General features: G+C 48.0%; 7 non-coding genes across 7 annotated transcripts; all 7 read right to left on the reverse strand.

Moving 5' to 3' along the window:
* Positions 1 to 2,529: 2,529 nt before the first annotated feature.
* On the reverse strand, positions 2,530 to 2,720 carry LOC136604214 (U2 spliceosomal RNA). The gene has a single exon (XR_010789753.1). It is a non-coding gene; the product is annotated as a U2 spliceosomal RNA (small nuclear RNA).
* A 2,623-nt stretch (positions 2,721 to 5,343) lies between these two features.
* Positions 5,344 to 5,534, reverse strand: LOC136604216 (U2 spliceosomal RNA). Its single transcript, XR_010789754.1, has one exon. It is a non-coding gene; the product is annotated as a U2 spliceosomal RNA (small nuclear RNA).
* A 2,616-nt stretch (positions 5,535 to 8,150) lies between these two features.
* On the reverse strand, positions 8,151 to 8,341 carry LOC136604217 (U2 spliceosomal RNA). Its single transcript, XR_010789755.1, has one exon. It is a non-coding gene; the product is annotated as a U2 spliceosomal RNA (small nuclear RNA).
* A 2,615-nt stretch (positions 8,342 to 10,956) lies between these two features.
* On the reverse strand, positions 10,957 to 11,147 carry LOC136604218 (U2 spliceosomal RNA). The gene has a single exon (XR_010789756.1). It is a non-coding gene; the product is annotated as a U2 spliceosomal RNA (small nuclear RNA).
* A 2,602-nt stretch (positions 11,148 to 13,749) lies between these two features.
* On the reverse strand, positions 13,750 to 13,940 carry LOC136604219 (U2 spliceosomal RNA). Its single transcript, XR_010789757.1, has one exon. It is a non-coding gene; the product is annotated as a U2 spliceosomal RNA (small nuclear RNA).
* A 2,615-nt stretch (positions 13,941 to 16,555) lies between these two features.
* LOC136604221 (U2 spliceosomal RNA) lies at positions 16,556 to 16,746 on the reverse strand. The gene has a single exon (XR_010789759.1). It is a non-coding gene; the product is annotated as a U2 spliceosomal RNA (small nuclear RNA).
* Positions 16,747 to 19,361: 2,615 nt separating this feature from the next.
* On the reverse strand, positions 19,362 to 19,552 carry LOC136604222 (U2 spliceosomal RNA). The gene has a single exon (XR_010789760.1). It is a non-coding gene; the product is annotated as a U2 spliceosomal RNA (small nuclear RNA).
* Between the last annotated feature and the right edge of the window lie 2,484 nt (positions 19,553 to 22,036).

Raw genomic sequence — 22,036 nt, forward strand, 5'->3', positions numbered from 1 at the left:
TGGGCGCACCCACAATGCACCCAGGCAGCTGGGAGAGCTATTAAAACTTTCCATAGCCCCGCCCCACGCCTTCTCAACCGCGCCCAGCCTCACACCCTCAGTCCTTCCTCTTGCACCGTGCTCACGCATCCTAGGCTTGCAGAGCCTGCTGCTGCTGCTACTGCAGGACTCGTCAGCTCCCTACAAAGGATGGTTAAGCCGGCGATGACACTAGAAGCAAGCACTAGTTTGTCTCTGAAGGTGCGTCGGTCGGTCGGTTGGAGGGATCTCTTCGGCCGGCCGCATTTCCAGTGGGGACGGATGGAAACTTTTAACCTAAAATAAGGGAAATTGGCTTCGGCCCCATAGGGCTTTATTGCCTTCCCCTGGGCCAGCATTAGTAGACCCTAGTAAGGAGAATATTAGAGCGGCATGGTCATCCGAAGAACTTAAAAACATACAGCAGGCCTTTTTTGCCCGCCCGCCATACATACATACATACATAACTACAGATTTTATATTTTTTTTTACATATATACATTATATATACACACACACACACACACACACACACACACACACACACACACACACACAATCTTAAATCTATCTTTAATCTATATCTACAAAATCTGTAATTTAGAAATAATCCATATCTATATTCTACATAATTAATAAGATAGATAGATAGATAGATAGATAGATAGATAGATAGACTCACTCACATACATGCATACATACATACATACTGTATGCAATTGAGCCAGGTGTTTGGAAGGCTGACGATGTCACTCCTTTGTGATGTCATCAATTTAGAAGCATTAATACCGGGCTTGGCAGCCATTTCAGTCAGTCTCTGCTGCAGCTGGGAGACGGGAGATGGTCTTTATTTCCACCAAGAAGCTGCAGAACTACCGGTAACTGCATCATTTTTATTTTATTCAATATAGGTTTTATTGGTTTCATGGAGGGGGGGAAACTTTTGCCTTATCTCAAAGCAATGTAAAATTAACTTTGACAATGAAACTTAATAAATCAATTTCGAGTTGAACTATATCATGTTTGTCTGTGATATTTTATAAGGTCTACAAACAGGGGAATGAGGGGAGGGTAAGGGGGGGGTAGGTATCTATGACACGGGAGAAAGAAAAAATAAAACAAAAAGGGGGGGGGGGCGGGCTCCGGAATTGTTGTTTCTCTTTACGATTGTGGTTTAAACGTGTTACTCACATGTCCCTGTCTGTAACCACTTGGTAAATAGGGGTGAGCTCCGGGCATCTATCCATATCGCCCAGGTGTGATACAATTTATCATAGCCTGACGGCTCATCTGGAAGCCTCATTCTCTCCATACGCTCTATTTCGTGGATCATTGCTATTTTTAGTGGAGTGCATTTTTTATGCAGCACACAAGGGGGAGACAGCGGCCTACCAAAATCGAGTTGGCTGCTGCTGTGGCTTTCTTTTTTTAAAAAAAAGGTAGGTTCCGTTCTTCCATGGTGAGGAATAGGCAGGGAGGTTCGGTTTTTGCCAGCTGGGGAATGCTTATAGGCAAGGCCTTATCCCTGGTGGTGCGTGTAACGTCAGACCACGTTTTAGACATGCAGCAGCAGCATTCAGTCAGTGGCTGACAAACGAGCTCCATGCAAGTTTACATTAAACAGACACATTTCTTTCTTTACTGTATTGACTGCGGTCTGTAATCGAGCGGTTGAACTGTTTCTGTGTCCATGCATTGAATAAAGCAATACATCCTTGTAAAGTAGGCGTCCGTTCGTTGGAGTTCTTTGCTCCCCGAGTGTTGCTCCATCTCTAAACGTTGGCCTGGATCTTCATGGACGAATACTGCCCATCCCACGTGGAGCGTGTATCTCAGCCCGCGTGGAGTGCTGCAGTCCAATGAGGTATTCCGTGCTACATAGCAAGCCTTGGGCCTGTGTGATTGGGGGTCCGCTGCTGTCTGTCCACTCTGAAGCGCGCATCCGGGGCCGGCCGCTTTTCGACTACCAGCGACTGCAGGTCACACACACAGGCTGGTTGGAATGGCCTAGCATTATCCTGATCCGGAGGTGTAACTTGAAGCTGCGGGGCCCCAGTACAAAGTCTGGAACTGGGCCCCCAAACTATAAAGCGTCATTGATAGCATTGGTTTACAATGTGGGGAAGAGAGACTTTATGGGCCCCCTAGGGCTCCGGGCCCCCTGCACATACACCCATGACCCGAATACGTGGAGCATACAGACGCAGGCTGCCAGGATACGCTGTGCCTGCCCGATGTTTCCAACTTGGCTATTAGCGCAGCGGTAGGTACGAACTATAGAGTGCGGCTGCCATATGAACTGGTGTGTGTGTGTGTGTGTGTTTTGCTTCCAGTTGTACCTGTGCTGTGCACACTCTGGCAGACGCAGCTGCTCAGTGGATACAATGTTGCGAGCAGACGGGCTGAGTGTCAATCAAAGTGCTTGGGTGGTAGCAGCAGCCGCCGCCACAGCTGCGCTGCACCTCTTGCTCGTCGGTTTTGTTTTTCTGCTTTTGGAAACTGCTGTAGGAAAGGGGGTGCACCGGTCCTGGAGGTACTGCAATACCAGGTCAATGCGTGGAGTGGACAGAGCAAGCTCTTTTTCCAGCTCCCTGTTCTAAAAATCCATTTAATATATGGTCCCCAGATAGGGGACGTATCAGATATTAAACTGATAAGAACAGATACTACACTTGATCTTAGCCAAAAGGCCGAGAAGCGATAACCCGAAATGGGTTTCACCTGTAGCCCGGCCCGCCCAACTCCACTTCCAAGGCTTGAGGCAACACGCTCAGCCAGCACTCTGGGCGCACCCACAATGCACCCAGGCAGCTGGGAGAGCTATTAAAACTTTCCATAGCCCCGCCCCACGCCTTCTCAACCGCGCCCAGCCTCACACCCTCAGTCCTTCCTCTTGCACCGTGCTCACGCATCCTAGGCTTGCAGAGCCTGCTGCTGCTGCTACTGCAGGACTCGTCAGCTCCCTACAAAGGATGGTTAAGCCGGCGATGACACTAGAAGCAAGCACTAGTTTGTCTCTGAAGGTGCGTCGGTCGGTCGGTTGGAGGGATCTCTTCGGCCGGCCGCATTTCCAGTGGGGACGGATGGAAACTTTTAACCTAAAATAAGGGAAATTGGCTTCGGCCCCATAGGGCTTTATTGCCTTCCCCTGGGCCAGCATTAGTAGACCCTAGTAAGGAGAATATTAGAGCGGCATGGTCATCCGAAGAACTTAAAAACATACAGCAGGCCTTTTTTGCCCGCCCGCCATACATACATACATACATAACTACAGATTTTATATTTTTTTTTACATATATACATTATATATACACACACACACACACACACACACACACACACACACACACACACACACACACAATCTTAAATCTATCTTTAATCTATATCTACAAAATCTGTAATTTAGAAATAATCCATATCTATATTCTACATAATTAATAAAGATAGATAGATAGATAGATAGATAGATAGATAGATAGACTCACTCACATACATGCATACATACATACATACTGTATGCAATTGAGCCAGGTGTTTGGAAGGCTGACGATGTCACTCCTTTGTGATGTCATCAATTTAGAAGCATTAATACCGGGCTTGGCAGCCATTTCAGTCAGTCTCTGCTGCAGCTGGGAGACGGGAGATGGTCTTTATTTCCACCAAGAAGCTGCAGAACTACCGGTAACTGCATCATTTTTATTTTATTCAATATAGGTTTTATTGGTTTCATGGAGGGGGGGAAACTTTTGCCTTATCTCAAAGCAATGTAAAATTAACTTTGACAATGAAACTTAATAAATCAATTTCGAGTTGAACTATATCATGTTTGTCTGTGATATTTTATAAGGTCTACAAACAGGGGAATGAGGGGAGGGTAAGGGGGGGGTAGGTATCTATGACACGGGAGAAAGAAAAAATAAAACAAAAAGGGGGGGGGGGCGGGCTCCGGAATTGTTGTTTCTCTTTACGATTGTGGTTTAAACGTGTTACTCACATGTCCCTGTCTGTAACCACTTGGTAAATAGGGGTGAGCTCCGGGCATCTATCCATATCGCCCAGGTGTGATACAATTTATCATAGCCTGACGGCTCATCTGGAAGCCTCATTCTCTCCATACGCTCTATTTCGTGGATCATTGCTATTTTTAGTGGAGTGCATTTTTTATGCAGCACACAAGGGGGAGACAGCGGCCTACCAAAATCGAGTTGGCTGCTGCTGTGGCTTTCTTTTTTTAAAAAAAAGGTAGGTTCCGTTCTTCCATGGTGAGGAATAGGCAGGGAGGTTCGGTTTTTGCCAGCTGGGGAATGCTTATAGGCAAGGCCTTATCCCTGGTGGTGCGTGTAACGTCAGACCACGTTTTAGACATGCAGCAGCAGCATTCAGTCAGTGGCTGACAAACGAGCTCCATGCAAGTTTACATTAAACAGACACATTTCTTTCTTTACTGTATTGACTGCGGTCTGTAATCGAGCGGTTGAACTGTTTCTGTGTCCATGCATTGAATAAAGCAATACATCCTTGTAAAGTAGGCGTCCGTTCGTTGGAGTTCTTTGCTCCCCGAGTGTTGCTCCATCTCTAAACGTTGGCCTGGATCTTCATGGACGAATACTGCCCATCCCACGTGGAGCGTGTATCTCAGCCCGCGTGGAGTGCTGCAGTCCAATGAGGTATTCCGTGCTACATAGCAAGCCTTGGGCCTGTGTGATTGGGGGTCCGCTGCTGTCTGTCCACTCTGAAGCGCGCATCCGGGGCCGGCCGCTTTTCGACTACCAGCGACTGCAGGTCACACACACAGGCTGGTTGGAATGGCCTAGCATTATCCTGATCCGGAGGTGTAACTTGAAGCTGCGGGGCCCCAGTACAAAGTCTGGAACTGGGCCCCCAAACTATAAAGCGTCATTGATAGCATTGGTTTACAATGTGGGGAAGAGAGACTTTATGGGCCCCCTAGGGCTCCGGGCCCCCTGCACATACACCCATGACCCGAATACGTGGAGCATACAGACGCAGGCTGCCAGGATACGCTGTGCCTGCCCGATGTTTCCAACTTGGCTATTAGCGCAGCGGTAGGTACGAACTATAGAGTGCGGCTGCCATATGAACTGGTGTGTGTGTGTGTGTGTGTTTTGCTTCCAGTTGTACCTGTGCTGTGCACACTCGCACACTCTGGCAGACGCAGCTGCTCAGTGGATACAATGTTGCGAGCAGACGGGCTGAGTGTCAATCAAAGTGCTTGGGTGGTAGCAGCAGCCGCCGCCACAGCTGCGCTGCACCTCTTGCTCGTCGGTTTTGTTTTTCTGCTTTTGGAAACTGCTGTAGGAAAGGGGGTGCACCGGTCCTGGAGGTACTGCAATACCAGGTCAATGCGTGGAGTGGACAGAGCAAGCTCTTTTTCCAGCTCCCTGTTCTAAAAATCCATTTAATATATGGTCCCCAGATAGGGGACGTATCAGATATTAAACTGATAAGAACAGATACTACACTTGATCTTAGCCAAAAGGCCGAGAAGCGATAACCCGAAATGGGTTTCACCTGTAGCCCGGCCCGCCCAACTCCACTTCCAAGGCTTGAGGCAACACGCTCAGCCAGCACTCTGGGCGCACCCACAATGCACCCAGGCAGCTGGGAGAGCTATTAAAACTTTCCATAGCCCCGCCCCACGCCTTCTCAACCGCGCCCAGCCTCACACCCTCAGTCCTTCCTCTTGCACCGTGCTCACGCATCCTAGGCTTGCAGAGCCTGCTGCTGCTGCTACTGCAGGACTCGTCAGCTCCCTACAAAGGATGGTTAAGCCGGCGATGACACTAGAAGCAAGCACTAGTTTGTCTCTGAAGGTGCGTCGGTCGGTCGGTTGGAGGGATCTCTTCGGCCGGCCGCATTTCCAGTGGGGACGGATGGAAACTTTTAACCTAAAATAAGGGAAATTGGCTTCGGCCCCATAGGGCTTTATTGCCTTCCCCTGGGCCAGCATTAGTAGACCCTAGTAAGGAGAATATTAGAGCGGCATGGTCATCCGAAGAACTTAAAAACATACAGCAGGCCTTTTTTGCCCGCCCGCCATACATACATACATACATAACTACAGATTTTATATTTTTTTTTACATATATACATTATATATACACACACACACACACACACACACACACACACACACACACACACACACACACAATCTTAAATCTATCTTTAATCTATATCTACAAAATCTGTAATTTAGAAATAATCCATATCTATATTCTACATAATTAATAATAGATAGATAGATAGATAGATAGATAGATAGATAGATAGACTCACTCACATACATGCATACATACATACATACTGTATGCAATTGAGCCAGGTGTTTGGAAGGCTGACGATGTCACTCCTTTGTGATGTCATCAATTTAGAAGCATTAATACCGGGCTTGGCAGCCATTTCAGTCAGTCTCTGCTGCAGCTGGGAGACGGGAGATGGTCTTTATTTCCACCAAGAAGCTGCAGAACTACCGGTAACTGCATCATTTTTATTTTATTCAATATAGGTTTTATTGGTTTCATGGAGGGGGGGAAACTTTTGCCTTATCTCAAAGCAATGTAAAATTAACTTTGACAATGAAACTTAATAAATCAATTTCGAGTTGAACTATATCATGTTTGTCTGTGATATTTTATAAGGTCTACAAACAGGGGAATGAGGGGAGGGTAAGGGGGGGGTAGGTATCTATGACACGGGAGAAAGAAAAAATAAAACAAAAAGGGGGGGGGGGCGGGCTCCGGAATTGTTGTTTCTCTTTACGATTGTGGTTTAAACGTGTTACTCACATGTCCCTGTCTGTAACCACTTGGTAAATAGGGGTGAGCTCCGGGCATCTATCCATATCGCCCAGGTGTGATACAATTTATCATAGCCTGACGGCTCATCTGGAAGCCTCATTCTCTCCATACGCTCTATTTCGTGGATCATTGCTATTTTTAGTGGAGTGCATTTTTTATGCAGCACACAAGGGGGAGACAGCGGCCTACCAAAATCGAGTTGGCTGCTGCTGTGGCTTTCTTTTTTTAAAAAAAAGGTAGGTTCCGTTCTTCCATGGTGAGGAATAGGCAGGGAGGTTCGGTTTTTGCCAGCTGGGGAATGCTTATAGGCAAGGCCTTATCCCTGGTGGTGCGTGTAACGTCAGACCACGTTTTAGACATGCAGCAGCAGCATTCAGTCAGTGGCTGACAAACGAGCTCCATGCAAGTTTACATTAAACAGACACATTTCTTTCTTTACTGTATTGACTGCGGTCTGTAATCGAGCGGTTGAACTGTTTCTGTGTCCATGCATTGAATAAAGCAATACATCCTTGTAAAGTAGGCGTCCGTTCGTTGGAGTTCTTTGCTCCCCGAGTGTTGCTCCATCTCTAAACGTTGGCCTGGATCTTCATGGACGAATACTGCCCATCCCACGTGGAGCGTGTATCTCAGCCCGCGTGGAGTGCTGCAGTCCAATGAGGTATTCCGTGCTACATAGCAAGCCTTGGGCCTGTGTGATTGGGGGTCCGCTGCTGTCTGTCCACTCTGAAGCGCGCATCCGGGGCCGGCCGCTTTTCGACTACCAGCGACTGCAGGTCACACACACAGGCTGGTTGGAATGGCCTAGCATTATCCTGATCCGGAGGTGTAACTTGAAGCTGCGGGGCCCCAGTACAAAGTCTGGAACTGGGCCCCCAAACTATAAAGCGTCATTGATAGCATTGGTTTACAATGTGGGGAAGAGAGACTTTATGGGCCCCCTAGGGCTCCGGGCCCCCTGCACATACACCCATGACCCGAATACGTGGAGCATACAGACGCAGGCTGCCAGGATACGCTGTGCCTGCCCGATGTTTCCAACTTGGCTATTAGCGCAGCGGTAGGTACGAACTATAGAGTGCGGCTGCCATATGAACTGGTGTGTGTGTGTGTGTGTGTTTTGCTTCCAGTTGTACCTGTGCTGTGCACACTCTGGCAGACGCAGCTGCTCAGTGGATACAATGTTGCGAGCAGACGGGCTGAGTGTCAATCAAAGTGCTTGGGTGGTAGCAGCAGCCGCCGCCACAGCTGCGCTGCACCTCTTGCTCGTCGGTTTTGTTTTTCTGCTTTTGGAAACTGCTGTAGGAAAGGGGGTGCACCGGTCCTGGAGGTACTGCAATACCAGGTCAATGCGTGGAGTGGACAGAGCAAGCTCTTTTTCCAGCTCCCTGTTCTAAAAATCCATTTAATATATGGTCCCCAGATAGGGGACGTATCAGATATTAAACTGATAAGAACAGATACTACACTTGATCTTAGCCAAAAGGCCGAGAAGCGATAACCCGAAATGGGTTTCACCTGTAGCCCGGCCCGCCCAACTCCACTTCCAAGGCTTGAGGCAACACGCTCAGCCAGCACTCTGGGCGCACCCACAATGCACCCAGGCAGCTGGGAGAGCTATTAAAACTTTCCATAGCCCCGCCCCACGCCTTCTCAACCGCGCCCAGCCTCACACCCTCAGTCCTTCCTCTTGCACCGTGCTCACGCATCCTAGGCTTGCAGAGCCTGCTGCTGCTGCTACTGCAGGACTCGTCAGCTCCCTACAAAGGATGGTTAAGCCGGCGATGACACTAGAAGCAAGCACTAGTTTGTCTCTGAAGGTGCGTCGGTCGGTCGGTTGGAGGGATCTCTTCGGCCGGCCGCATTTCCAGTGGGGACGGATGGAAACTTTTAACCTAAAATAAGGGAAATTGGCTTCGGCCCCATAGGGCTTTATTGCCTTCCCCTGGGCCAGCATTAGTAGACCCTAGTAAGGAGAATATTAGAGCGGCATGGTCATCCGAAGAACTTAAAAACATACAGCAGGCCTTTTTTGCCCGCCCGCCATACATACATACATACATAACTACAGATTTTATATTTTTTTTTACATATATACATTATATATACACACACACACACACACACACACACACACACACACACACACACACACACACAATCTTAAATCTATCTTTAATCTATATCTACAAAATCTGTAATTTAGAAATAATCCATATCTATATTCTACATAATTAATAAAGATAGATAGATAGATAGATAGATAGATAGATAGATAGACTCACTCACATACATGCATACATACATACATACTGTATGCAATTGAGCCAGGTGTTTGGAAGGCTGACGATGTCACTCCTTTGTGATGTCATCAATTTAGAAGCATTAATACCGGGCTTGGCAGCCATTTCAGTCAGTCTCTGCTGCAGCTGGGAGACGGGAGATGGTCTTTATTTCCACCAAGAAGCTGCAGAACTACCGGTAACTGCATCATTTTTATTTTATTCAATATAGGTTTTATTGGTTTCATGGAGGGGGGGAAACTTTTGCCTTATCTCAAAGCAATGTAAAATTAACTTTGACAATGAAACTTAATAAATCAATTTCGAGTTGAACTATATCATGTTTGTCTGTGATATTTTATAAGGTCTACAAACAGGGGAATGAGGGGAGGGTAAGGGGGGGGTAGGTATCTATGACACGGGAGAAAGAAAAAATAAAACAAAAAGGGGGGGGGGGCGGGCTCCGGAATTGTTGTTTCTCTTTACGATTGTGGTTTAAACGTGTTACTCACATGTCCCTGTCTGTAACCACTTGGTAAATAGGGGTGAGCTCCGGGCATCTATCCATATCGCCCAGGTGTGATACAATTTATCATAGCCTGACGGCTCATCTGGAAGCCTCATTCTCTCCATACGCTCTATTTCGTGGATCATTGCTATTTTTAGTGGAGTGCATTTTTTATGCAGCACACAAGGGGGAGACAGCGGCCTACCAAAATCGAGTTGGCTGCTGCTGTGGCTTTCTTTTTTTAAAAAAAAGGTAGGTTCCGTTCTTCCATGGTGAGGAATAGGCAGGGAGGTTCGGTTTTTGCCAGCTGGGGAATGCTTATAGGCAAGGCCTTATCCCTGGTGGTGCGTGTAACGTCAGACCACGTTTTAGACATGCAGCAGCAGCATTCAGTCAGTGGCTGACAAACGAGCTCCATGCAAGTTTACATTAAACAGACACATTTCTTTCTTTACTGTATTGACTGCGGTCTGTAATCGAGCGGTTGAACTGTTTCTGTGTCCATGCATTGAATAAAGCAATACATCCTTGTAAAGTAGGCGTCCGTTCGTTGGAGTTCTTTGCTCCCCGAGTGTTGCTCCATCTCTAAACGTTGGCCTGGATCTTCATGGACGAATACTGCCCATCCCACGTGGAGCGTGTATCTCAGCCCGCGTGGAGTGCTGCAGTCCAATGAGGTATTCCGTGCTACATAGCAAGCCTTGGGCCTGTGTGATTGGGGGTCCGCTGCTGTCTGTCCACTCTGAAGCGCGCATCCGGGGCCGGCCGCTTTTCGACTACCAGCGACTGCAGGTCACACACACAGGCTGGTTGGAATGGCCTAGCATTATCCTGATCCGGAGGTGTAACTTGAAGCTGCGGGGCCCCAGTACAAAGTCTGGAACTGGGCCCCCAAACTATAAAGCGTCATTGATAGCATTGGTTTACAATGTGGGGAAGAGAGACTTTATGGGCCCCCTAGGGCTCCGGGCCCCCTGCACATACACCCATGACCCGAATACGTGGAGCATACAGACGCAGGCTGCCAGGATACGCTGTGCCTGCCCGATGTTTCCAACTTGGCTATTAGCGCAGCGGTAGGTACGAACTATAGAGTGCGGCTGCCATATGAACTGGTGTGTGTGTGTGTGTGTGTTTTGCTTCCAGTTGTACCTGTGCTGTGCACACTCTGGCAGACGCAGCTGCTCAGTGGATACAATGTTGCGAGCAGACGGGCTGAGTGTCAATCAAAGTGCTTGGGTGGTAGCAGCAGCCGCCGCCACAGCTGCGCTGCACCTCTTGCTCGTCGGTTTTGTTTTTCTGCTTTTGGAAACTGCTGTAGGAAAGGGGGTGCACCGGTCCTGGAGGTACTGCAATACCAGGTCAATGCGTGGAGTGGACAGAGCAAGCTCTTTTTCCAGCTCCCTGTTCTAAAAATCCATTTAATATATGGTCCCCAGATAGGGGACGTATCAGATATTAAACTGATAAGAACAGATACTACACTTGATCTTAGCCAAAAGGCCGAGAAGCGATAACCCGAAATGGGTTTCACCTGTAGCCCGGCCCGCCCAACTCCACTTCCAAGGCTTGAGGCAACACGCTCAGCCAGCACTCTGGGCGCACCCACAATGCACCCAGGCAGCTGGGAGAGCTATTAAAACTTTCCATAGCCCCGCCCCACGCCTTCTCAACCGCGCCCAGCCTCACACCCTCAGTCCTTCCTCTTGCACCGTGCTCACGCATCCTAGGCTTGCAGAGCCTGCTGCTGCTGCTACTGCAGGACTCGTCAGCTCCCTACAAAGGATGGTTAAGCCGGCGATGACACTAGAAGCAAGCACTAGTTTGTCTCTGAAGGTGCGTCGGTCGGTCGGTTGGAGGGATCTCTTCGGCCGGCCGCATTTCCAGTGGGGACGGATGGAAACTTTTAACCTAAAATAAGGGAAATTGGCTTCGGCCCCATAGGGCTTTATTGCCTTCCCCTGGGCCAGCATTAGTAGACCCTAGTAAGGAGAATATTAGAGCGGCATGGTCATCCGAAGAACTTAAAAACATACAGCAGGCCTTTTTTGCCCGCCCGCCATACATACATACATACATAACTACAGATTTTATATTTTTTTTTACATATATACATTATATATACACACACACACACACACACACACACACACACACACACACACACACACACACAATCTTAAATCTATCTTTAATCTATATCTACAAAATCTGTAATTTAGAAATAATCCATATCTATATTCTACATAATTAATAAAGATAGATAGATAGATAGATAGATAGATAGATAGATAGACTCACTCACATACATGCATACATACATACATACTGTATGCAATTGAGCCAGGTGTTTGGAAGGCTGACGATGTCACTCCTTTGTGATGTCATCAATTTAGAAGCATTAATACCGGGCTTGGCAGCCATTTCAGTCAGTCTCTGCTGCAGCTGGGAGACGGGAGATGGTCTTTATTTCCACCAAGAAGCTGCAGAACTACCGGTAACTGCATCATTTTTATTTTATTCAATATAGGTTTTATTGGTTTCATGGAGGGGGGGAAACTTTTGCCTTATCTCAAAGCAATGTAAAATTAACTTTGACAATGAAACTTAATAAATCAATTTCGAGTTGAACTATATCATGTTTGTCTGTGATATTTTATAAGGTCTACAAACAGGGGAATGAGGGGAGGGTAAGGGGGGGGTAGGTATCTATGACACGGGAGAAAGAAAAAATAAAACAAAAAGGGGGGGGGGGCGGGCTCCGGAATTGTTGTTTCTCTTTACGATTGTGGTTTAAACGTGTTACTCACATGTCCCTGTCTGTAACCACTTGGTAAATAGGGGTGAGCTCCGGGCATCTATCCATATCGCCCAGGTGTGATACAATTTATCATAGCCTGACGGCTCATCTGGAAGCCTCATTCTCTCCATACGCTCTATTTCGTGGATCATTGCTATTTTTAGTGGAGTGCATTTTTTATGCAGCACACAAGGGGGAGACAGCGGCCTACCAAAATCGAGTTGGCTGCTGCTGTGGCTTTCTTTTTTTAAAAAAAAGGTAGGTTCCGTTCTTCCATGGTGAGGAATAGGCAGGGAGGTTCGGTTTTTGCCAGCTGGGGAATGCTTATAGGCAAGGCCTTATCCCTGGTGGTGCGTGTAACGTCAGACCACGTTTTAGACATGCAGCAGCAGCATTCAGTCAGTGGCTGACAAACGAGCTCCATGCAAGTTTACATTAAACAGACACATTTCTTTCTTTACTGTATTGACTGCGGTCTGTAATCGAGCGGTTGAACATGCATTGAATAAAGCAATACATCCTTGTAAAGTAGGCGTCCGTTCGTTGGAGTTCTTTGCTCCCCGAGTGTTGCTCCATCTCTAAACGTTGGCCTGGATCTTCATGGACGAATACTGCCCATCCCACGTGGAGCGTGTATCTCAGCCCGCGTGGAGTGCTGCAGTCCAATGAGGTATTCCGTGCTACATAGCAAGCCTTGGGCCTGTGTGATTGGGGGTCCGCTGCTGTCTGTCCACTCTGAAGCGCGCATCCGGGGCCGGCCGCTTTTCGACTACCAGCGACTGCAGGTCACACACACAGGCTGGTTGGAATGGCCTAGCATTATCCTGATCCGGAGGTGTAACTTGAAGCTGCGGGGCCCCAGTACAAAGTCTGGAACTGGGCCCCCAAACTATAAAGCGTCATTGATAGCATTGGTTTACAATGTGGGGAAGAGAGACTTTATGGGCCCCCTAGGGCTCCGGGCCCCCTGCACATACACCCATGACCCGAATACGTGGAGCATACAGACGCAGGCTGCCAGGATACGCTGTGCCTGCCCGATGTTTCCAACTTGGCTATTAGCGCAGCGGTAGGTACGAACTATAGAGTGCGGCTGCCATATGAACTGGTGTGTGTGTGTGTGTGTGTTTTGCTTCCAGTTGTACCTGTGCTGTGCACACTCTGGCAGACGCAGCTGCTCAGTGGATACAATGTTGCGAGCAGACGGGCTGAGTGTCAATCAAAGTGCTTGGGTGGTAGCAGCAGCCGCCGCCACAGCTGCGCTGCACCTCTTGCTCGTCGGTTTTGTTTTTCTGCTTTTGGAAACTGCTGTAGGAAAGGGGGTGCACCGGTCCTGGAGGTACTGCAATACCAGGTCAATGCGTGGAGTGGACAGAGCAAGCTCTTTTTCCAGCTCCCTGTTCTAAAAATCCATTTAATATATGGTCCCCAGATAGGGGACGTATCAGATATTAAACTGATAAGAACAGATACTACACTTGATCTTAGCCAAAAGGCCGAGAAGCGATAACCCGAAATGGGTTTCACCTGTAGCCCGGCCCGCCCAACTCCACTTCCAAGGCTTGAGGCAACACGCTCAGCCAGCACTCTGGGCGCACCCACAATGCACCCAGGCAGCTGGGAGAGCTATTAAAACTTTCCATAGCCCCGCCCCACGCCTTCTCAACCGCGCCCAGCCTCACACCCTCAGTCCTTCCTCTTGCACCGTGCTCACGCATCCTAGGCTTGCAGAGCCTGCTGCTGCTGCTACTGCAGGACTCGTCAGCTCCCTACAAAGGATGGTTAAGCCGGCGATGACACTAGAAGCAAGCACTAGTTTGTCTCTGAAGGTGCGTCGGTCGGTCGGTTGGAGGGATCTCTTCGGCCGGCCGCATTTCCAGTGGGGACGGATGGAAACTTTTAACCTAAAATAAGGGAAATTGGCTTCGGCCCCATAGGGCTTTATTGCCTTCCCCTGGGCCAGCATTAGTAGACCCTAGTAAGGAGAATATTAGAGCGGCATGGTCATCCGAAGAACTTAAAAACATACAGCAGGCCTTTTTTGCCCGCCCGCCATACATACATACATACATAACTACAGATTTTATATTTTTTTTTACATATATACATTATATATACACACACACACACACACACACACACACACACACACACACACACACACACACACAATCTTAAATCTATCTTTAATCTATATCTACAAAATCTGTAATTTAGAAATAATCCATATCTATATTCTACATAATTAATAGATAGATAGATAGATAGATAGATAGATAGATAGATAGACTCACTCACATACATGCATACATACATACATACTGTATGCAATTGAGCCAGGTGTTTGGAAGGCTGACGATGTCACTCCTTTGTGATGTCATCAATTTAGAAGCATTAATACCGGGCTTGGCAGCCATTTCAGTCAGTCTCTGCTGCAGCTGGGAGACGGGAGATGGTCTTTATTTCCACCAAGAAGCTGCAGAACTACCGGTAACTGCATCATTTTTATTTTATTCAATATAGGTTTTATTGGTTTCATGGAGGGGGGGAAACTTTTGCCTTATCTCAAAGCAATGTAAAATTAACTTTGACAATGAAACTTAATAAATCAATTTCGAGTTGAACTATATCATGTTTGTCTGTGATATTTTATAAGGTCTACAAACAGGGGAATGAGGGGAGGGTAAGGGGGGGGTAGGTATCTATGACACGGGAGAAAGAAAAAATAAAACAAAAAGGGGGGGGGGGCGGGCTCCGGAATTGTTGTTTCTCTTTACGATTGTGGTTTAAACGTGTTACTCACATGTCCCTGTCTGTAACCACTTGGTAAATAGGGGTGAGCTCCGGGCATCTATCCATATCGCCCAGGTGTGATACAATTTATCATAGCCTGACGGCTCATCTGGAAGCCTCATTCTCTCCATACGCTCTATTTCGTGGATCATTGCTATTTTTAGTGGAGTGCATTTTTTATGCAGCACACAAGGGGGAGACAGCGGCCTACCAAAATCGAGTTGGCTGCTGCTGTGGCTTTCTTTTTTTAAAAAAAAGGTAGGTTCCGTTCTTCCATGGTGAGGAATAGGCAGGGAGGTTCGGTTTTTGCCAGCTGGGGAATGCTTATAGGCAAGGCCTTATCCCTGGTGGTGCGTGTAACGTCAGACCACGTTTTAGACATGCAGCAGCAGCATTCAGTCAGTGGCTGACAAACGAGCTCCATGCAAGTTTACATTAAACAGACACATTTCTTTCTTTACTGTATTGACTGCGGTCTGTAATCGAGCGGTTGAACTGTTTCTGTGTCCATGCATTGAATAAAGCAATACATCCTTGTAAAGTAGGCGTCCGTTCGTTGGAGTTCTTTGCTCCCCGAGTGTTGCTCCATCTCTAAACGTTGGCCTGGATCTTCATGGACGAATACTGCCCATCCCACGTGGAGCGTGTATCTCAGCCCGCGTGGAGTGCTGCAGTCCAATGAGGTATTCCGTGCTACATAGCAAGCCTTGGGCCTGTGTGATTGGGGGTCCGCTGCTGTCTGTCCACTCTGAAGCGCGCATCCGGGGCCGGCCGCTTTTCGACTACCAGCGACTGCAGGTCACACACACAGGCTGGTTGGAATGGCCTAGCATTATCCTGATCCGGAGGTGTAACTTGAAGCTGCGGGGCCCCAGTACAAAGTCTGGAACTGGGCCCCCAAACTATAAAGCGTCATTGATAGCATTGGTTTACAATGTGGGGAAGAGAGACTTTATGGGCCCCCTAGGGCTCCGGGCCCCCTGCACATACACCCATGACCCGAATACGTGGAGCATACAGACGCAGGCTGCCAGGATACGCTGTGCCTGCCCGATGTTTCCAACTTGGCTATTAGCGCAGCGGTAGGTACGAACTATAGAGTGCGGCTGCCATATGAACTGGTGTGTGTGTGTGTGTGTGTTTTGCTTCCAGTTGTACCTGTGCTGTGCACACTCTGGCAGACGCAGCTGCTCAGTGGATACAATGTTGCGAGCAGACGGGCTGAGTGTCAATCAAAGTGCTTGGGTGGTAGCAGCAGCCGCCGCCACAGCTGCGCTGCACCTCTTGCTCGTCGGTTTTGTTTTTCTGCTTTTGGAAACTGCTGTAGGAAAGGGGGTGCACCGGTCCTGGAGGTACTGCAATACCAGGTCAATGCGTGGAGTGGACAGAGCAAGCTCTTTTTCCAGCTCCCTGTTCTAAAAATCCATTTAATATATGGTCCCCAGATAGGGGACGTATCAGATATTAAACTGATAAGAACAGATACTACACTTGATCTTAGCCAAAAGGCCGAGAAGCGATAACCCGAAATGGGTTTCACCTGTAGCCCGGCCCGCCCAACTCCACTTCCAAGGCTTGAGGCAACACGCTCAGCCAGCACTCTGGGCGCACCCACAATGCACCCAGGCAGCTGGGAGAGCTATTAAAACTTTCCATAGCCCCGCCCCACGCCTTCTCAACCGCGCCCAGCCTCACACCCTCAGTCCTTCCTCTTGCACCGTGCTCACGCATCCTAGGCTTGCAGAGCCTGCTGCTGCTGCTACTGCAGGACTCGTCAGCTCCCTACAAAGGATGGTTAAGCCGGCGATGACACTAGAAGCAAGCACTAGTTTGTCTCTGAAGGTGCGTCGGTCGGTCGGTTGGAGGGATCTCTTCGGCCGGCCGCATTTCCAGTGGGGACGGATGGAAACTTTTAACCTAAAATAAGGGAAATTGGCTTCGGCCCCATAGGGCTTTATTGCCTTCCCCTGGGCCAGCATTAGTAGACCCTAGTAAGGAGAATATTAGAGCGGCATGGTCATCCGAAGAACTTAAAAACATACAGCAGGCCTTTTTTGCCCGCCCGCCATACATACATACATACATAACTACAGATTTTATATTTTTTTTTACATATATACATTATATATACACACACACACACACACACACACACACACACACACACACACACACACACACAATCTTAAATCTATCTTTAATCTATATCTACAAAATCTGTAATTTAGAAATAATCCATATCTATATTCTACATAATTAATAAAGATAGATAGATAGATAGATAGATAGATAGATAGATAGACTCACTCACATACATGCATACATACATACATACTGTATGCAATTGAGCCAGGTGTTTGGAAGGCTGACGATGTCACTCCTTTGTGATGTCATCAATTTAGAAGCATTAATACCGGGCTTGGCAGCCATTTCAGTCAGTCTCTGCTGCAGCTGGGAGACGGGAGATGGTCTTTATTTCCACCAAGAAGCTGCAGAACTACCGGTAACTGCATCATTTTTATTTTATTCAATATAGGTTTTATTGGTTTCATGGAGGGGGGGAAACTTTTGCCTTATCTCAAAGCAATGTAAAATTAACTTTGACAATGAAACTTAATAAATCAATTTCGAGTTGAACTATATCATGTTTGTCTGTGATATTTTATAAGGTCTACAAACAGGGGAATGAGGGGAGGGTAAGGGGGGGGTAGGTATCTATGACACGGGAGAAAGAAAAAATAAAACAAAAAGGGGGGGGGGGCGGGCTCCGGAATTGTTGTTTCTCTTTACGATTGTGGTTTAAACGTGTTACTCACATGTCCCTGTCTGTAACCACTTGGTAAATAGGGGTGAGCTCCGGGCATCTATCCATATCGCCCAGGTGTGATACAATTTATCATAGCCTGACGGCTCATCTGGAAGCCTCATTCTCTCCATACGCTCTATTTCGTGGATCATTGCTATTTTTAGTGGAGTGCATTTTTTATGCAGCACACAAGGGGGAGACAGCGGCCTACCAAAATCGAGTTGGCTGCTGCTGTGGCTTTCTTTTTTTAAAAAAAAGGTAGGTTCCGTTCTTCCATGGTGAGGAATAGGCAGGGAGGTTCGGTTTTTGCCAGCTGGGGAATGCTTATAGGCAAGGCCTTATCCCTGGTGGTGCGTGTAACGTCAGACCACGTTTTAGACATGCAGCAGCAGCATTCAGTCAGTGGCTGACAAACGAGCTCCATGCAAGTTTACATTAAACAGACACATTTCTTTCTTTACTGTATTGACTGCGGTCTGTAATCGAGCGGTTGAACTGTTTCTGTGTCCATGCATTGAATAAAGCAATACATCCTTGTAAAGTAGGCGTCCGTTCGTTGGAGTTCTTTGCTCCCCGAGTGTTGCTCCATCTCTAAACGTTGGCCTGGATCTTCATGGACGAATACTGCCCATCCCACGTGGAGCGTGTATCTCAGCCCGCGTGGAGTGCTGCAGTCCAATGAGGTATTCCGTGCTACATAGCAAGCCTTGGGCCTGTGTGATTGGGGGTCCGCTGCTGTCTGTCCACTCTGAAGCGCGCATCCGGGGCCGGCCGCTTTTCGACTACCAGCGACTGCAGGTCACACACACAGGCTGGTTGGAATGGCCTAGCATTATCCTGATCCGGAGGTGTAACTTGAAGCTGCGGGGCCCCAGTACAAAGTCTGGAACTGGGCCCCCAAACTATAAAGCGTCATTGATAGCATTGGTTTACAATGTGGGGAAGAGAGACTTTATGGGCCCCCTAGGGCTCCGGGCCCCCTGCACATACACCCATGACCCGAATACGTGGAGCATACAGACGCAGGCTGCCAGGATACGCTGTGCCTGCCCGATGTTTCCAACTTGGCTATTAGCGCAGCGGTAGGTACGAACTATAGAGTGCGGCTGCCATATGAACTGGTGTGTGTGTGTGTGTGTGTTTTGCTTCCAGTTGTACCTGTGCTGTGCACACTCTGGCAGACGCAGCTGCTCAGTGGATACAATGTTGCGAGCAGACGGGCTGAGTGTCAATCAAAGTGCTTGGGTGGTAGCAGCAGCCGCCGCCACAGCTGCGCTGCACCTCTTGCTCGTCGGTTTTGTTTTTCTGCTTTTGGAAACTGCTGTAGGAAAGGGGGTGCACCGGTCCTGGAGGTACTGCAATACCAGGTCAATGCGTGGAGTGGACAGAGCAAGCTCTTTTTCCAGCTCCCTGTTCTAAAAATCCATTTAATATATGGTCCCCAGATAGGGGACGTATCAGATATTAAACTGATAAGAACAGATACTACACTTGATCTTAGCCAAAAGGCCGAGAAGCGATAACCCGAAATGGGTTTCACCTGTAGCCCGGCCCGCCCAACTCCACTTCCAAGGCTTGAGGCAACACGCTCAGCCAGCACTCTGGGCGCACCCACAATGCACCCAGGCAGCTGGGAGAGCTATTAAAACTTTCCATAGCCCCGCCCCACGCCTTCTCAACCGCGCCCAGCCTCACACCCTCAGTCCTTCCTCTTGCACCGTGCTCACGCATCCTAGGCTTGCAGAGCCTGCTGCTGCTGCTACTGCAGGACTCGTCAGCTCCCTACAAAGGATGGTTAAGCCGGCGATGACACTAGAAGCAAGCACTAGTTTGTCTCTGAAGGTGCGTCGGTCGGTCGGTTGGAGGGATCTCTTCGGCCGGCCGCATTTCCAGTGGGGACGGATGGAAACTTTTAACCTAAAATAAGGGAAATTGGCTTCGGCCCCATAGGGCTTTATTGCCTTCCCCTGGGCCAGCATTAGTAGACCCTAGTAAGGAGAATATTAGAGCGGCATGGTCATCCGAAGAACTTAAAAACATACAGCAGGCCTTTTTTGCCCGCCCGCCATACATACATACATACATAACTACAGATTTTATATTTTTTTTTACATATATACATTATATATACACACACACACACACACACACACACACACACACACACACACACACACACACACAATCTTAAATCTATCTTTAATCTATATCTACAAAATCTGTAATTTAGAAATAATCCATATCTATATTCTACATAATTAATAAAGATAGATAGATAGATAGATAGATAGATAGATAGATAGACTCACTCACATACATGCATACATACATACATACTGTATGCAATTGAGCCAGGTGTTTGGAAGGCTGACGATGTCACTCCTTTGTGATGTCATCAATTTAGAAGCATTAATACCGGGCTTGGCAGCCATTTCAGTCAGTCTCTGCTGCAGCTGGGAGACGGGAGATGGTCTTTATTTCCACCAAGAAGCTGCAGAACTACCGGTAACTGCATCATTTTTATTTTATTCAATATAGGTTTTATTGGTTTCATGGAGGGGGGGAAACTTTTGCCTTATCTCAAAGCAATGTAAAATTAACTTTGACAATGAAACTTAATAAATCAATTTCGAGTTGAACTATATCATGTTTGTCTGTGATATTTTATAAGGTCTACAAACAGGGGAATGAGGGGAGGGTAAGGGGGGGGTAGGTATCTATGACACGGGAGAAAGAAAAAATAAAACAAAAAGGGGGGGGGGGCGGGCTCCGGAATTGTTGTTTCTCTTTACGATTGTGGTTTAAACGTGTTACTCACATGTCCCTGTCTGTAACCACTTGGTAAATAGGGGTGAGCTCCGGGCATCTATCCATATCGCCCAGGTGTGATACAATTTATCATAGCCTGACGGCTCATCTGGAAGCCTCATTCTCTCCATACGCTCTATTTCGTGGATCATTGCTATTTTTAGTGGAGTGCATTTTTTATGCAGCACACAAGGGGGAGACAGCGGCCTACCAAAATCGAGTTGGCTGCTGCTGTGGCTTTCTTTTTTTAAAAAAAAGGTAGGTTCCGTTCTTCCATGGTGAGGAATAGGCAGGGAGGTTCGGTTTTTGCCAGCTGGGGAATGCTTATAGGCAAGGCCTTATCCCTGGTGGTGCGTGTAACGTCAGACCACGTTTTAGACATGCAGCAGCAGCATTCAGTCAGTGGCTGACAAACGAGCTCCATGCAAGTTTACATTAAACAGACACATTTCTTTCTTTACTGTATTGACTGCGGTCTGTAATCGAGCGGTTGAACTGTTTCTGTGTCCATGCATTGAATAAAGCAATACATCCTTGTAAAGTAGGCGTCCGTTCGTTGGAGTTCTTTGCTCCCCGAGTGTTGCTCCATCTCTAAACGTTGGCCTGGATCTTCATGGACGAATACTGCCCATCCCACGTGGAGCGTGTATCTCAGCCCGCGTGGAGTGCTGCAGTCCAATGAGGTATTCCGTGCTACATAGCAAGCCTTGGGCCTGTGTGATTGGGGGTCCGCTGCTGTCTGTCCACTCTGAAGCGCGCATCCGGGGCCGGCCGCTTTTCGACTACCAGCGACTGCAGGTCACACACACAGGCTGGTTGGAATGGCCTAGCATTATCCTGATCCGGAGGTGTAACTTGAAGCTGGGGGCCCCAGTACAAAGTCTGGAACTGGGCCCCCAAACTATAAAGCGTCATTGATAGCATTGGTTTACAATGTGGGGAAGAGAGACTTTATGGGCCCCCTAGGGCTCCGGGCCCCCTGCACATACACCCATGACCCGAATACGTGGAGCATACAGACGCAGGCTGCCAGGATACGCTGTGCCTGCCCGATGTTTCCAACTTGGCTATTAGCGCAGCGGTAGGTACGAACTATAGAGTGCGGCTGCCATATGAACTGGTGTGTGTGTGTGTGTGTGTGTGTGTGTTTGCTTCCAGTTGTACCTGTGCTGTGCACACTCTGGCAGACGCAGCTGC

The sequence above is a fragment of the Eleutherodactylus coqui genome, unplaced genomic scaffold, assembly GCF_035609145.1.
Source record: "Eleutherodactylus coqui strain aEleCoq1 unplaced genomic scaffold, aEleCoq1.hap1 HAP1_SCAFFOLD_370, whole genome shotgun sequence".
NCBI classification, from domain to species: domain Eukaryota; kingdom Metazoa; phylum Chordata; class Amphibia; order Anura; family Eleutherodactylidae; genus Eleutherodactylus; species Eleutherodactylus coqui.